This window comes from Moschus berezovskii, chromosome 28 (assembly GCF_049115385.1).
Source record: "Moschus berezovskii isolate FMDL1 chromosome 28, NW_MosBer_1.0, whole genome shotgun sequence".
Lineage (NCBI taxonomy): Eukaryota > Metazoa > Chordata > Mammalia > Artiodactyla > Moschidae > Moschus > Moschus berezovskii.
The window spans coordinates 7,294,741-7,309,643 of NC_142487.1; positions in this window are offsets into that span (position 1 = coordinate 7,294,741).

Consider the following 14,903-nt stretch of genomic DNA (forward strand, 5'->3'; position numbering starts at 1 on the left):
TTAGGGGAAATGCTTTCAGTTTTTCACCATTGAGGATAATGTTTGCTGTGGGTTTGTCATATATAGCTTTTATTATGTTGAGGTATGTCCCTTCTATTCCCACTTTCTGGAGGGTTTTTATCATAAATGGATGTTGAATTTTGTCGAAGGCTTTCTCTGCATCTATTGAGATAATCGTATGATTTTTATTTTTCAGTTTGTTAATGTGGTGTATTACGTTGATTGATTTGCGGATATTGAAGAATCCTTGCATTCCTGGGATAAAGCCCACTTGGTCATGATGTATGATCTTCTTAATGTGTTGTTGGATTCTGATTGCTAGAATTTTGTTAAGGATTTATGCATCTATGTTCATCAGTGATATTGGCCTGTAGTTTTCTTTTTTACTGGGGTGTTTACCAGGTTTTGGGATTAGGGTGATGGTGGCCTCATAGAATGAGTTTGGAAGTTTCCCTTCCTCAGCAATTTTCTGAAAGAGTTTGATTAGAATAGGTGTTAGCTCTTCTCTAAATTTTTGGTAGAATTCAGCTGTGAAGCCATCCGGACCTGGGCTTTTGTTTGCTGGAAGATTTCTGATTACACCCTCTAGTTCCATGCTTGTGGTGGGTCTGTTCAGATTTTCTATTTCTTCCTGGTTCAGTTTTGGCAAGGTGTACTTTTCTAGGAATTTGTCCATTTCTTCCAGGTTATTCATTTTATTGCCATATAATTGCTGATAGTATTCTCTAATAATCCTTTGTATTTCTGTGTGTTGGTTGTGATCTCTCCATTTTCATTTCTAATTTTATTGATTTGGTTCTTCTCCCTTTGTTTCTTGATGAGTCTGGCTAGTGGTTTATCAATTTTATTTACCTTTTCAAAGAACCAGCTTTTGGTTTTGTTGATTTTTGCTATGGTCTCTTTTGTTTCTTTTGCATTTATCTCTGCCCTAATTTTTACGATTTCTTTCCTTCTACTGACCCTGGGGTTCTTCATTTCTTCCTTTTCTAGTTGCTTTAGATATAGAGTTAGGTTATTTAGTTGACTTTTTTCTTGTTTCTTGAGGTGTGCCTGTATTGCTATGAACTTCCCCCTTCAGTTCAGTTCAGTTCAGTCACTCAGTCGTGTCCGACTCTCCGCGACCCCATGAATCACAGCACGCCAGGCCTCCCTGTCCATCACCAACTCCCAGAGCTCACTCAAACTCATGTCCATCGAGTCGGTGATGCCATCCAGCCATCTCATTCTCCGTTGTCCCCTTCTCCTCCCGCCCCCAACCTTTCCCAGCATCAGAGTCTTTTCCAGTGAATCAACTCCTCGCATGAGGTGGCCAAAGTATTGCAGTTTCAGCTTTAGCATCAGTCCCTCCAATGAACATCCAGGATTGATCTCCTTTAGAATGGACTGGCTGGATCTCCTTGCAGTATAAGGGACTCTCAAGAGTCTTCTCCAACACCACAGTTCAAAAGCATCGATTCTTCGGCGATCAGCTTTCTTCACAGTCCAACTCTCACATCCATACATGACCACGGGAAAAACCATTGCCTTGACTAGACGGACCTTGGTTGGCAAAGGCTTTTACAGTGTCCCAGAGGTTTTGGGTTGTTGTGTTTTCATTTTCATTCATTTCTATGCATATTTTGATTTCTCTTTTGATTTCTTCTATGATTTGTTCATTATTCAGCAGCGTGTTGTTCAGTCTCCATATGTTGGCATTTTTAATAGTTTTTCTCCCATAATTGAGATCTAATCTTACTTCATTGTGCTCAGAAAAGATGCTTGGAATGATTTCAATTTTTTTGAATTTACCAAGGCTAGATTTATGGCCCAGGATGTATCTATCCTGGAAAAGGTTCCGTGTGCGCTTGAGAAAAAGGTGAAATTCATTGTTTTGGGGTGAAATGTCCTATAGATATCTATTAGGTCTAACTGGTCTATTGTATCATTTAAAGTTTGTGCTTCCTTGTTAATTTTCTGTTTAGTTGATCTATTCGTAGATGTAAGTGGGGTATTAAAGACCCACCTCCCAGAATATTGGAAATAAAAGCAAAAATAAACAAATGGGACCTAATTAAAATCAAAAGCTTCTGCACAGCAAAGGAAACTATAAGCAAGGTGAAAAGACAGCCTTCAGAATGCGAGAAAATAACAGCAAATGAAGCAACTGATAAAGGATTAATCTCCAAAATATACAAGCAGCTCCTGCAGCTCAATTCTAGAAAAATAAGTGACCCAATCAAAAAATGGGCCAAAGAACTAAACAGACATTTCTCCAAAGAAGACATAAAGATGGCTAACAAACCCATGAAAAAATGCTCAACATCCCTCATAATCAGAGAAATGCAAATCAAAACCACAATGAGATACCATTTCACACCAGTCAGAATGGCTGCTATCCAAAAGTCTACATGCAATAAATGCTGGAGAGGGTGTGGAGAGAAGGGAACCCTCTTACACTGTTGGTGGGAATGCAAACTAGTACAGCCACTATGGAGAACAGTGTGGAGATTCCTCAAAAAACTGGAAATAGAACTTCCATATGATCCAGCAATTGCACTCCTGGGCATACACACCGAGGAAACCAGAATTGAAAGAGACACATGTACTCCAATGTTCATTGCAGCACTGTTTATAATAGCCAAGACATGGAAGCAACCTAGATGTCCATCTGCAGACGAATAGATAAGAAAGCTTTGGTACATATACACAATGGAGTATTACTCAGCCATTAAAAAGAATGCATTTGAATCCGTTCTAATGAGGTGGATGAAACTGGAGCCTATTATACAGAGTGAAGTAAGCCAGAAAGAAAAACACCAATACAGTATGCTAACACATATATATGGAATTTAAAAAGATGCAAATGATAACCCTGTATACGAGACAGCAAAAGAGACACAGATGTACAGACATTCTTTGGGACTGTGTGGGAGAGGGTGAGGGTGGGATGATTTGGGAGAATGGCATTGAAACCTGTATGTTGTCATATGTGAAACGAATCACCAGTTCAGGATCGATGCATGTTACAGGATGCTCGGGGCTGGTGTGCGGGGATGACCCAGAGGGAGGATAAAGGGAGGAGGGAGGTGGGAGGGGGGTTCAGGAGGGGGAACTCATGTACACCCAGGGTGGATTCATGTCAATGTATGGCAAAACCAACCAATATAATATTGTAAAATAATTAGCCTCCAATAAAAAATAAATAAAAATAAATAAAAAATAAAATAAAAACAATGAACTGCTTTTAATATAAATGAGGAAGTTGTATGATCTATGAGTTATGTCTCAATGAAGCAGTTCAAGAGGGCTTCTCTGAGGGCTCAGGTGGTAAGAATTTGTCTCCAGTGCGGGAGACCTGGGTTCAACCCCTGGGTCAGGAAGATCCCTTGGAGAAGGGAATGGCTACCCACTCCAGTATTCTTGCCTGCAGAAATCCATGGACAGAGGAGCCTGGTGGGCTACAGTCCAGGAGCTGTGAAAATTATATTGGTGTTGCTAAGTCACTTCAGTCGTGTCTGACTCTGTGTGACCCCATAGACAGAAGCCCACCAGGCTCCCCCGTCCCTGGGATTCTCCAGGCAAGAACACTGGAGTGGGTTGCCATTTCCTTCTCCAATGTGTGAAAGTGAAAAGTGAAAGTGAAGTCGCTCAGTCATGTCCGACCCTTAGCGACCCCACGGACTGCAGTCTACCAGGTTCCTCCATCCATGGGATTTTCTAGGCAATAGTACTGGAGTGGCTTGCCATTGCCTTCTCCTATTGGTGTTAGAAATTTTAATCTGCGGATCCCTCTGAAGTTGGGGATGAAGAAGTAGAAATCATGCTTTAAAGTTTAGAACTTAGGGAAAAGTTAATTCATCCATCTGAATGATTTTATTACTTCATCGAGTTTGACAATTAGCTGATGTGTTGCTTTACTTCATTGCTTACGTTCATTCATTATGCCTGCTGCTGCTGCTAAGTCACGTCAGTCGTGTCCGACTCTGTGCGATCCCACAGACGGCAGTCCGCCAGGCTCCCCCGTCCCTGGGATTCTGCAGGCAAGAACACTGGAGTGGGTTGCCATTTCCTTCTCCAATGCATGAAAGTGAAAAGTGAAAGTGAGGTTGCTCAGTCGTGTCTGACTTTTTGCGACCCCATGGACTGCAGCCTACCAGGCTCCTCCGCCTATGGGATTTTCCCTAGTTACTGCTGTATCATTGGAGATGGAGACATGAAAAGAATATACTTGCTCTCAAGGTCACCAAGTAATAGGGGGAATTACATGCAGTAAGTATGATAGAAATAGGGCATCAATGCAAAAGGACCACAGTGTGGAGGACCTAATTGTGCCCTTGTGTGTGTGTGTGTGTGTGTATGTATGTTCTTAGGAGTTGGATGTAAAGATGAAGGAGATCAAGAGGAATTGCCTTCAAGGGCGAATGGAGTTTATCAAGTGGTCAAAAGACGTACACACCAGAGTGTAGATGATACAGCAGAAGCAAGAGACAAAGATGAAATTTCTTCCTTTAATACTTATGGATTTTACAGACTGTTGATCTTAGACTGATCCTTAGGAAATAAAACATACAGTTAACTATGAAGAGTAATTTTTCTAACCATGTTCACAAAAGACTACTTTTGGCCTGAAAAATGGAGGCTTTTCACCTTCTGTTTTACCTATACTGACAAGGTTGTCCTCCACTGAAATATCACAGTATGTAGCCATTTTCTAGACCCATAAGTTTTATAGAGAGTACATCTAGGTAAAAAGGAAATGAGCTGTAATTTCTTCCCTATTACTAACTAGCTATAAACTCTGTGTGACCTTTGGTTTCTTGTATGTAACATGAAAACAAAGAGTTAACTGATGTGGTTCTGTAAAGATGAAAGGAATAAAGCATACAAAGTACTTTGTACATAGTAGAACTTCAATACAGGTATCTAGTCTTGTTCTGTCTTTAATATTTTCTTATACAGAAAATATAATTATATATTATATGTAATTATAAAAACATATATTTTATTATATATGTTATATAAAACATATATAAATATATATATTTCCACAGGATAGTTCAATCTTACAGCCTTTTCACCTTAATGAGTATGACCTAGATCATTCAAAGAATCTATTGTTCGCTGACAAATGTAATCAAGGCATGAAGAGATACATAATTGTTCCTCTGTTACAATAAAAATGCCAGAGCCCAAATGCACAGGGACAAAGCCTAAGGAAAAGCAAAACAGGCCAAACAGGCAAGGAAAATCAGGCCACATATGAATAAGACAAGACAAGGCAAAAGCTGCTTATAAAACAGACAGACAATCTAGTTAAGGTTAAGAGCAGGCTAGACTCAGGTCAAGTTCAGCAACAGGTAGAGGTGTTAGGCAACAATTTAGAGCCAGGAAATTAACAGAGACTGAAACACAGTAGCTGGTATTTGCTTCCTGAACTAGAACAAATAGCTCTTTGGGGTCTGATTTCCAGGGAAGCAGGTGTAATATTCTCACGGAGTTTCCATACCGCTTAGCAGACTGACTGATTTGCATAGTCAGAAGGATTTCCACCGTTCAGATGAGATTGAACATATCTATGTATCTAAACGGAGAAGGAAATGGCAACCCACTCCAGTATTCTTACCTGGAGAATCCCAGGGACAGAGGAGACTGGTGGGATGCCATCTATGGGGTTGCACAGAGTCGGACATGACTGAAGCAGCTTAGTAGCAGCAGCATATATCTACACATATGCACACACTCATATGCACATTCGTGCATATACTCATGAGACATTTTTGCCACATACATTGCAGATTTCTTCTGGAGTTAAATAGCGTAAGTGCCATTTTTTCCCACATGTGACTGCCTTTACTGAAACCACTCCTAGTGTTCCCCTCTGTAGCATCAGTGGTTGGACAGTGGATAGTTTCTTTCATAGTTCTTGAAAGTTGGGTTTTGATGGTTTCTGAAATATCTGCACTGAAAAGTGGAGAATAGAAAAGTGTCATTTCCTGCACTTGACTTTCATCACACTTCCAATGGCTTTTCAAAAAGCTCCTCCATGGAGGCAGGAAAAATGCTTGAAAAAACACCTAGATATGCAGAGAGAAGGCACCATTATTACTATCAGTTCAAGTTCCTGCTCGTCCCAAGAATGGTCTTCACTCACAGACCCTCCTTTGTTTAGCCACTTTCTTTCCAAAATAAATGGAATGGACATTCAATGTCCCTCTAATGAATAAAGGTTATTATGTCCTCACAGTATGATTTTTTCAGACCTACTTTTAAACTTGCTTCTGAAAAGAAAATTCACTAATCGCTTAGATTATTAGTATTGTCATTAATAAGCATATGGTATGTCATTAAAAAAAAAAATAGGTCCTCTGGGTAAAGATTCCATTGAACTTAATGCCAGGGATTGTAACTTATTCATTGTTGCTGCCCAGTGAATTTAGAGTAATCATTTTAAGAGTGGTTATAAGACATTGGGGAGAAATATTACATTAAAAGTAATAAGGAGGTTTGGGGTGCACTCATTTGAAATCCACTTTTCTGCACAGAGTAATCTTTTACTATGATTCTAACTTCCGTGGGATATGTTTAATAATGTCTTTTTAAAAAGTATTTTACATCATATGCAGTACAGTTTTGCATGAATCTCTGATACTTACCACAGTAATGGGTTGTTTTGGTCCCACTGCTAAAATAAGTTGGAGCCAGGGCAATTTTTAAAAATGAAACTAAAGCTTTTATGATCCTAGTGAGACTTGCTATGTAAACGTCTAGCATTACTGGGTCTTTGCTGTTTTTTAGTTGCAGTCTAAGTTTAATTATCATTTTTCAAAACATGTAACTTAGTGACACTTCAATAAATATTATTTGAGTGCTTTCTATATATTGATATTTTGGAGATATGGAAGAAACATCCAATTTCAAGAAGTGTACATTCTTCATGGGGAGAGATTGTAGATTTCAAGCTTTATTTCCAATGGCATCACTAAAAGTAATTCTCTGCTATTTGCTAATAAAAAGATATCATCAGGAAAAAATGAGAGGACAAAGTCTACTTGTTCTTAAACTATGTGGTTCCAGGTAAAATGCAGTCAAATCTTCTTCCTGTCTGATTATATTTCTTATTACTTTCAACCTTCACCTGACTGCCGGTACGGAAAGCTCACAGGCCACAACTGTTCATTTTCTTTATTGTTGTTCAGTTGCTAAGTCATATCCAACTCTTTGTAGTCCCATGGACTGCAGCACGCCAGGATTCTCTTCCTTCACCATCTCCCAGAGTTTGCTCAAACTCATGTCCATTGGGCTGGTGATGCCATCCAATCATCTTATCCTCTTGTTGCCCCCTTCTCCTCCTGCCCTCAATCTTTCCCAGCATCAGGGTCTTTTCCAATGAGTTGGATCTTTGCATCAGGTGCCCAAGTATTAGAGCTTCAGCATCAACCCATGCAATTAATTCTTAGGGTTGATTTCCTTTAGGATTGATTGGTTTGATCTCCTTGCAGTTCAAGGGACTCTCAAGAGTCTTCTCCAGCATCAAAATTCAAAAGCATCAATTTTTCAGTGCTCAGCCTTCTTTATGGTACTCACATTTTTTTTAAGAGCCTAGAAACTGCATCCAAGGGCAAAGCTACTATAGCACCTGTTTTTCAGCTTGTATGTGTGATGAATTTGCCAAGTATTTTAATCCTTTTTCTGTCTTATCAACAACTACTCTGTGAGGTATGACTCTCCAACTTAATAGATGAGGTAACTGAGTTTTAGAGCTGCAAAGTGATGGCACAAGACCTCAGCGCCAATGAGTAATGTACACAAGATCACAGGGCACAGCTATGTCTGACTCTGCTTCTCACCAACTCCATGCGCTGTGGTCTTAACTACCTCATCTTCCTTCTTTAAAACTCTGTGGATAAAATAGTGTGCTGAAATTTAAAATAATCAAGTATGTCATGTATTTTGTTTGCTGTCTGTATTTTTGGCAGTTTGGATGGAAAGAAATCTCTTATCACTAAAGTGAATGGGATTGGACTTATAGAAAAAATACCATACAACTGGGAGGGTTTGAGATGGAAAGAAAAAGAAGTTAAGTAATTTCCTAGTAATTTTTAAGCCAAAAGTCTTCTGTTGATCATTATTAATTGTCAAGTTTGAATTCTTAAGTGAAAGTCTGTAGAAAAATTCCTCTACAGTGAAAAACACTATGGAAACAACTGGAAAAAATACACTTTTTCTCTTCAAATATAAACAGCTAGAATAATGTTCATAATTTTCTGACCAAAATATATTGATCCCCCCAGGTAAATTCGTGTACTTCAATTTTATATTAATATGTTTGTGTGTGTGTATATCACCAACTCAATGGACATGAGTTTGAGTAAACTCTGGGAGTTGGTGATGGACAGGGAGGCCTGGCATGCTGCAATCCATGGGGTTGCAAAGTCAGACACGACTGAGCAACTGAACTGAACTAAACTGTGTGTATACTTCTCAATTTAACACAAGAAGTATTGGATTTAGACATGGATAAGTTAAAATATTGATGAGAAAATAATTTTTAATTCAGCTAAATATAGACAAGCCGTGTTCTTGAATGTTCACATTGTGAAGATGAAAACTGCTTCAAATTTGGCTATAGATTCAATTCAATCCCTATCAAAATTTCTGCAGACGTCTTGAAGAAATTTACAAAGTGAGCCACAAATTTACATGAAATTGCAGAAGACTAAGAATAGCCAAAACTATTTTTAGAAAGAACAAAGTTGGGAAACTTTCACCTCCCAAATCAAAATTTATTCAAAAGTACAATTATGAAGACAACATGTTCCACTAGCATAAAATCAGATGAGTACGGTGATGAAGTAGAACTGAGAGTCTACAAATAAATCCTTATATTTATGGTCACTGATTTCTGACAAAGGTGATAATTTATTTCATTCATGAGTAATGGGTAGCCTTTTTAACAAATAGTGGTTGAACAACTGAATTCTGACATGCAAGATAATGAACTTATGACATTATCTCACACCAAACACAAAAACTAACTCAAAATGGAATATAGATTTGAATGTAAGAACTTAGAATTGAGAATTTTAGAAGATAACATAGGATAGAAATCTGAGAACTTGGGTTAGGCAAATTTTTTATATTATACAAAAAGCATGATCTATAAGACATGAATTAATAAATTAGGCCTCATACAGATAAAAACTTCTGCCATTTAGAAGGCAACAATAAGAAAATGAAAAGACAAGTCAGACTAGGAAGAAATATTTGCAAAACATATTTATACGAGACTGTGTCCAAAATATTGGAGAAGGAAATGGCAACCCACTCCAGTGTGCTTGCCTGGAGAGTCCTGTGGACGGAGGAGCCTGGTGGGCTGCCATCTATGGGGTCACACAGAGTCGGACACGACTAAAGCGACTTAGCAGCAGCAGCAAGTGTCCAAAATATACAAAATCATATGCTTCAACAAGATGAGAAACAACTCAAAACTTAGGCAAGATATTTGAATAGGCATTTTACCAATGAATGTATATGAATGGTTAATAAACATGAAAAGATGCTCAACATCACTAATCAATAGGAAAACGCAAATTAGAATGATTAGAAAGGCTATAAAAAGTACAGACAATAACATTGGTGGATGAGGATGTGGAGAAAGAAACCTTGATACAACAGTGGTGGAAATGTAAAATGATTCAGCTAATTTAGAAACAGTTTAGAAATTTCTTCAAAAGTTAAATATAAATTTACCATGCAAAGGTGTCCCAAGTTGCCCTGTTCACCACCAACGTTGTGATCTGACTTTCAATCCCATCACCCCACAAGGAAATAATCTCTCTCACACAATTCTGATAATAACATTCCAATGTTTAAATTGCCCTTATACCTCTCAAGTTTCTGTGTGGTTTTACAGTTTTGCCTCTTCTTTTGACCAATTTACTTCTTAAGCAATTGGCTTTGGTGCCTCAGTTTCTGAAAACTGCAGCTGCTACCAGGCTCAGTTCACCCAGTGAATTCTTGAAGCAAAGGAAGAGTTTTGATCAGCACTGAGAAACTCAGTTTGTGTGTAGGGAAAAGAAAAAGATAATGTTTTTGCCAATGCTGTTGCTATGCAACCACTGTAATATGACAACTAGCACTAAAATGAAATGTAACTTCATAAGTGGAGGATGGTTTTTAAAAGAATGTGGTTAGAGACTGTTAATCAAAGGCAACACTGCTGGAACCTCCTAAAAAGAATGAGCTGGAGAGGAAGTCAAAGGCTTTATGAGAGTTTATAGAGTTTTGTTTTTTTTTAAAAGAAAATCCAAGAGCAGACCCATGGGGTTGTTCCTTAAATTCTATATTTATCTCAGGCAGTGCATCTAGAATGCACAATGATGATTAAAGCAGAAAAGGGCCACCTACACCAGTTATGATGCAAAAAAGACACATCACCATTTAGATTTCTTAAACACTTAAACTGTAGCTGAAATAGGAGGCACATCGTTGTAACAGCACGCGCATGAGCACAAAGATGGAAATATGAAATCTACAGTTTCTCCATACAACAGTGCAAAACCCAGGCTTCTGAATAAGTGCCGACTATTTTTTAAAAGAATGTATTATTTTAAGAAAAGTTACAAAATCAAATAAAGGCATCGAGTATTACAGAAAATAAGATATTTCTTGGGAATAGTTTCTCTATATGAAACAAAGCATTTTCTGTCACCCTTGTTATCTTTTCCCTTTTGGGGGGAGGGCCAAAGTGTAGCCACTGAAGTCTCATCTAGATGAAGACCTTCCACTTGTTCTTTATTTAGGAAGATGAAAGTAATTGCAGGGTCTGGAGTGTCCCTGGTGGTCCAGTGGCTAAGACTCAGTACACCTAAGGCAGGGGATTGGAGTTTGATCACTGGTCAGGGAACTACATCCCACATGCCTCAGCTAAAGACCCTGAATGCTGCAATGAAATTAAAGATCCCACATGCCACAGCCAAGATCAGGTGCAACCAAATACCTTTTTTTTTTAAAAGAAAGTAATTACAGGGTCTGTATTAGAGTTCTCTAGAGAAGCAGAAACAACAGGATGTATTGCCTATAGAGAGAAACTGGTAGAAAAATTGATGCTTAAAAGATGATCGAAGGAAACAACCTTCAAAGGAGCATGGAAGTCCTTAGCACAATAGGCTGAGCACAAGGGGAGAATATTTTCTGTAACTTCCTCAGAATATAAACCCAGAATAGCCACGTATTAAGTTTGATGGTTGACTGGCTGACCTCTTCATTAATCTGTACCAAAGCTAACCCTAAACCCATTTTTGGAATACCCTTTAAAAACCAAGACTTCATCCTGCAAAGCCCCATCTTAAATACATAGAATTAAAAGTCATCTTGAAATTTTCCTTCAGCTTTGACTTCTTATGCTGCAAGCTGAACTATTACTACAGTTGTTATTGTTTGGTCACTAAGTTATCTCCAACTCTTTGCGACCCCATGGACTCTAACCCACCACGCCTCTTGTCCATGGGACTTTCCAGGCAAGAATTCTGGACTGGGTTGCCATTTCCTTCTCCAGTGGATCTTCCCAATTCAGGGATCGAAACTGCATTGTTTCCTGCATTGGCAGGGAGGTTCTTTGCCACGGACCCACCAGGGAAGCCCATTTATCCTCTTCATAAATCTCTTTGCAAAATTTTCAGTGATTCATTTGAATGAAATTTTATTGATCATAACCGGTAAAAATTCATTAAAAATCACAGCCATTGTGTTTACCAGTTCTTGGACAGAAATCCTGACTGCCAGTGACACCAAAATATATTATTAAGAAAAAGAAACAAAATTCAGGCTTTAAAAGAGTAAGCCTAACTAAATACAACTAGTATTTAAATTTTCTACCTAATATAGTCTGTAAGTTTGTCAATTTTATGATTTTGTTTCTAGCTGTAAGTTACAGTAATAAAACTCTAGCCATAATATAGGACACTAAGAATTCAAACTGGCCAAATATGCCAGATTATGCAAAAATTCTCACTAATTATATAGAGATAAATGATGGCTATTTTTAATATATGGTTATGTATCATTAAAATTTTAAAAACTAGAACATTTCCTCACATCACAAAAAATAAACTCAAAATGAATTAAAGACCTAAATGTAAGACCTGAAGTCATAAAACTCCTAGAGGAAAACATAAGCAGAACTCTCTGACATAAATCACAGCAGTTTTTTATTGGATCTGTCTCCTAAGGCAAAAGAAATGAAAGCAAAAATAAACAAATAGGACCTAATTAAACTTACAAACTTTTCCACACCAAAAGAAACTATCAATAAAACAGACACCCTACTAAAAGAGAGAAAATATTTGAAAATGGTATGACTGGTGGGATTAATATCTAAATTATACAAAAAGTTCACAGAAATCAACATAAAAATCCAATTAAAAATGGGAAAAAGATTTGAATAAGCATTTTAAAAAAATACAGTGGCCAATAGGTACATGAAAAAACATTCAGCTTTACTAATCATTCAGCTTAGTTCAATTCAGTCACTCAGTCATGACTCTTTGTGACCCTATGCACTGCTGTGAGCCAGGCCTCCCTGTCCATCACCAATTTCCAGAACTTACTCAAACTCATATCCATTGAGTCAGTGATGCCATCCAACCATCTCATCCTCTGTCATCCCCTTCTCCTCCCACTTTCAATCATTCCAGCATCAGGGTCTTTTCAAATGAGTCAGTTCTTCACATCAGGTGGCCAAAGTATTGGCATTTCAGCTTCATCATCAGTCCTTCCAATGAACATTTAGGGCTTATTTCCTTTAGGATGGACTGGTTGGATCTCCTTGCTGTCCAAGGGATTCTCAAGAGTCTTCTCCAACACCACAGTTCAAAAGCATCAATTCTTCAGCACTCAGCTTTCTTTATAGTCCGGCTTTCACATCCATACATGACTACTGGAAAAACCAAAGCTTTGACTAAACGGACTTCTGTTGGCAAAGTAATGTCTCTGATTTTTAATATGCTATCTAGGTTGGTCATAGACAACCTAGAGTAGGCATCTTTTAATTTCATGGCTGCGGTCACCATCTGCAGTGATTTTGGAGCCCCCCAAAATAAAGTCTGTCACTGTTTCCATTGTTTCCCCATCTGTTTGCCATGAAGTGATGGGACCAGATGCCATGATCTTAGTTTTCTGAATGTTGAGTTTGAAGCCAACATTTTTACTCTCCTCTTTCACTTTCATCAAGAGGCTCTTTAGTTCTTCACTTTCTGCCATAAGGGTGGTGTCATCTGCATATCTGAGGTTACTGATATTTCTCCTGGCTATCTTGTGCTTCATCTAGCCCAGCATTTCTCATGATGTACTCTGCATATAAGTTAAATAAGCAGGGTGACAATATACTGCCTTGACATACTCCTTTCCTGATTTGGAACCAATCTGTTGTTCCATGTCCAGTTCTAACTGTTGCTTCTTGACCTGCATACAGATTTCTCAGGAGGAAGGTCAGGCGGTCTGTTATTCCCACCTCTTGAAGAATTGAGAAATGCAAATAAAAACCACAGTTAGCTAACACCTCACACCTGTAAGAATGGTTCTCATTAGAATCTACAAATGTTTGTAAGAACGTGGAGATAAGAATAGTTGGTGGTGGAAATGTAAATTGCTGCAGCCACCATGGAAAACAGTACGGAGTTTTCTCAAACTTGAACTACCATATGACCCATCAATTCCATTCCTGGGTATATACTCAAGGAAAATGAAAACACTAATTTGAAAAGATACACACAGCCAAAAGTTCAATGCAATGTAATTTACTGTTTTAAAACTTTAAAAGCTAACTAGAAAGTTGTCATATATAATGAAGTAGTCACTAGGCATCTCCTATATCAAGAGCCAAAAATTAGAAGATAAAACAAAAGGAATATTTTTCATTAACAAAAGCAAAATACATGAAATATCTAGAATTAGCACATTTGAAATTCCTAAGGAAAAAAGATTATTTGAAAGATTCAAATAGAGATCAGATATATTAAGATAAACAATTTTTAAATCCAGAAGTGTTAAATAGTATTGAAAAGTCAACATTTCCCATATTAATATAATGACTTAATTCGAGTGTGCTTTTTTTCTGTGAACTTGACAAAAATTACTCTAAAGTTTATTGGGAAGTTATCCCAGGAATGCAAGGATTCTTCAACATCTGCAAATCAATCAATGTAATACACCACATTAACAAACTGAAAAATAAAAATCATATGATTATCTCAATAGATGCAGAGAAAGTCTTTGACAAAATACAACATCCATTTATGATCAAAACCCTCCAGAAGGTGGGAATAGAAGGAACATACGTCAACATGATAAAAGCTATATATGACAAACCCACAGCAAACATTGTCCTCAATGGTGAAAAACTGAAAGCATTTCCCCTAAAGTCAGGAACAAGACAAGTGTGCCCACTCTCACCACTACTGTTCAACATAGTTCTGGAAGTTTTGGCCACAGCAATCAGAGCCGAAAAAGACATAAAAGGAATCCAAATTGGAAAAGAAGAAGTAAAACTTTCACTGTTAGCCAATGACATGATCCTCTACACAGAAAACCCTAAAGACTCTACCAGAAAACTACTAGAGCTAATCAATGATTACAGTAAAGTTGCAGGATATAAAATCAACACAGAGAATCCCTTGCATTCCTATACACTAATAATGAGAAAATAGAGAAATTAAGGAAACTATTCCATTTACTGTTGCAACGAAAAGAATAAAATACTTAGGAATATATCTAATTAAAGAAACAAAAGACCTGTACATAGAAAACTATAAAACACTAGTGAAAGTAGTCAAAGAGGACACTAATAGATGGAGAAATATACCGTGTTCGTGGATTGGAAGAATAAATATTGTGAAAATGAGTATACTACTCAAAGTAATTTGTAC